Below are 3,144 nucleotides of genomic sequence, written 5' to 3'. Positions count from 1 at the left end.
TAGGCGGCACTCTCCTTTCACGTTAAACTGCTGGGCAAAACTCCTTTTAAAGTATTGACGATCCGGCTGTCGAAAAGAGAATTTAGCAGTTAGACCAAAATCTAAATTCTCCTCTTTGATGTATGCATCCAAATCATTAGACTCGAAGGTAATAGTTGGCTCTCCATGTACAAAAAGTCAAAGGTTTGAGTTTCAAAAGTGATGAACTTGATGATATCTCATCAGTACTGAGTAGTGTAGCATAGCTTGGTTGAGAAGGAGATGATTTGTCCCCAGCAGGAGGGTGGGGCACGGCTGAATCAGCCATGGGAAAGCTGCCGCCCTCAAGTCTCCATGGGAAGAGATAGGGGGGTTTGGGGGTTTTGGTGCTCTTAAGAATATTTAAAATAATTACACCGATATGGTTGTTCGTGCTATTGAAAAAATCATGTTAGGGAGCACTTCCTCATTAAATTGGTCTTACGCAATGCGAATCCGGATTAGTCGAGGACTCAATGCAAATAGCGCACATCATGTGGGAAGCCAAAGAAAAAAATTGGTGAACAGAGGGAGTTGGCAGGAACAGGAGGCCAAAAATTTAGACTATATACGTATATAACTAAAATCTTGAATCAAATGCTAGTGGCTCAAGAACATTAAAGGTTGCATTGATGCACACGGTCCAAATAGCGAAACTTAATTTTCTTTAGGAAATAAAAAGGAAACTACCTAGCAACGCCTTTTTTACAGTATTCACTAATCAATTACATATGTATTTATATGTATTTAGTATTTACTGTTGAAACGCCAAACTCTTAATGCTCATTCCTATCAGCTTCTCCTGAGCGCACAATCAGCGATGCCAAGACATGGATTACTCGATTCCATAATCTTTAGGATCAGTTTGACACTCATTTTGCAATCAGAATAATGCCTGAGCAGTTCAAAACTCTCAGTTGCAGTAAGGGATCCAGCATCCTCAACACTTGAATGGCTGTAAAGGATAGAGAAAGGTGGGAAAATTCATATAGGTCAGATCAATCAAATTCCATGTTAGTTTCCTTATACTTTCCTTTGAAAAATTGTGAGATAATTAATAACGTATCCCTTTTAATTCGTGGTTGATATTTCTTCTATATATAAGTGGGAGTTAGAGGACAGAATGCAAGATCTAAAATTGAGACATACTTATTCCAAGTAGAGAAGGCAAAATTAGCATTCATATATTAATTGACAAATAATGTAAAGATCAGAGACCATTAACCCCTTGTTCATCATCTGTGCAGTGATGTACTACTGCATACAGGGGTATTTTACAATAGAACAGAATAAGGAAAAAGGAAAAGAATTTTCTTTGATTGCTTGAGCTAGTGAGATTGCCTGTTGCAGAATCTTTATGAAAATTAATGTATCCCCGAAAAACCAAAACTCAATATAAGTAGGGATATTAAGAAATACTTACTTCTGGGCTATATCAACTTTCATCACCGGCTTGCTTGGCTCGAATCCCTACGTCAGAATCCCCTCCCCCCCCCCTTCCCCTACCCACTACGTAATAATAATTATAAAAAAATATATATATATATATATATATAAAAAGAACTCAATATAATCCTTTGTATATTTTGAGACGTTTATACAATGTTACGATCTTTATAGGCTAAATGTTATCCAAATCCAAGGGAAAGGACATACAAGCACTCAAGATTCCCTTCCAGTTTGAACAAAATTACCCAAAGAAAACAAGACTTTCAACATAACTATAAATCTCTTGGATGGAGCTCTCCTTAGGAAGAGCCTTGATTTTTAATTCCCTCCAACTCTTTCTTGCGACATCATAACATAAACATGAAGTACCTGACTTTAAGTTCAGGACGACTACGATGTCCCCTTCACGGGCTGTGCAGGATAATACAAATCTATGTATCCATATTGGAGGAAAGTCAATGATATGTCTCTCCCATTTTCTTTTTGGAGTCTGCTCTAAAATCCACAAGTCGAAGTATCCACTTACCCCTTTGCCATAACCTATGGCCGCTAATTTCCCCTTCACCTCTATCAAATCATAACTTGACACACACGGAGGTGCATTCCACAACGCGATAATTTCAAATTTTTCATATTTAACATCAAATGCAGCTATAGCTATAGCACATTTGGAATCGCTAAAAAACTGATAGATAACTCCTCTAATGCAAACACCAGGCTTAAAACACAAAGTAGAAGGGGAAATGCTTGAGTCTCTCCCCATGATTTGTCTATGCCTAAAGTTAAAACCCAGTGCTTTATGTACCCTTCTCGAACATGATCCGTTGTTGCAAGAACTTTGTACTTCTTTTCTTCTGGGTCAAAACCTAATGAATAGCTATACAGACAATATTCTTCATTTAGACTGGACAAAAATCTTACTTCTCATGTACTGGGATTGAAAATTGCAGCACGTTGTGCAGATAATGATCGCCAAACGCAAAATAAAGCATTAATGCAATCCAGCCAAGTTGATGCCCGGGCACGGTTGTAGATTTCATGAAATCTCTCAATTTGAAGAAAGAAGGTAGAGTCTTTTTCATCTTCTTTTTGCTAAGCAGTGTAAAAAATTGATTCCATTTGGCACAGAAAGAATTTTGTTCCACCAAGACGGGTCATAGAACGAAATGTAAGAAAGAATAGGAAGAGAATATTTTTTTTAGAGAATGCTGCAAAATTGTATTAGCTACTTAAGGCCATTTGAGATGATTACAATCATCAATTACATCTCTATTTATACTACTCAAAAATCAATTCAAAAGTTTTAAACATTAAATAACTAGACACATGTATCACAATTCACTAGATACACGTATCACAAACTTTAAAAGATTTCTTGAAAAACTAAGAGATAATATTGAAAGACTAAATGATATTCTCTGAAACAATAAAGAACCCCTAGAAAACATAAAAGTCAAGGATAACATTCTTAACGCATTAATTCCAACACCCCCCCCTCACTCGCATTTGCTTTCAATAAACTCCAACGCGTTTCTCAAGATAGTAGAAACTTTTCTAGAAGTGCTTTGGTGAAGATGTCAAGAATTGTTCTCCTTCCAATAATCAACCAATTTCACCTTTTGTTTTTGAAAAATGGTACTTGAGGAAATGCTTTGATTTTTAGGTTACCTTTGAATC

The 3,144-nt window shown here is 36.5% G+C and overlaps 1 pseudogene; it reads right to left on the bottom strand.

Annotated features, from left to right (window-relative positions):
- Positions 1–1,560: 1,560 nt before the first annotated feature.
- Positions 1,561–2,559, bottom strand: LOC132043838 (putative F-box protein At1g47730; annotated as a pseudogene).
- Between the last annotated feature and the right edge of the window lie 585 nt (positions 2,560–3,144).

Source organism: Lycium ferocissimum, unplaced genomic scaffold (genome assembly GCF_029784015.1).
Source record: "Lycium ferocissimum isolate CSIRO_LF1 unplaced genomic scaffold, AGI_CSIRO_Lferr_CH_V1 ctg29068, whole genome shotgun sequence".
Lineage (NCBI taxonomy): Eukaryota > Viridiplantae > Streptophyta > Magnoliopsida > Solanales > Solanaceae > Lycium > Lycium ferocissimum.
Note: the sequence above shows the minus strand (reverse complement) of the source record. Positions and strands in the feature narration are given on the sequence as shown.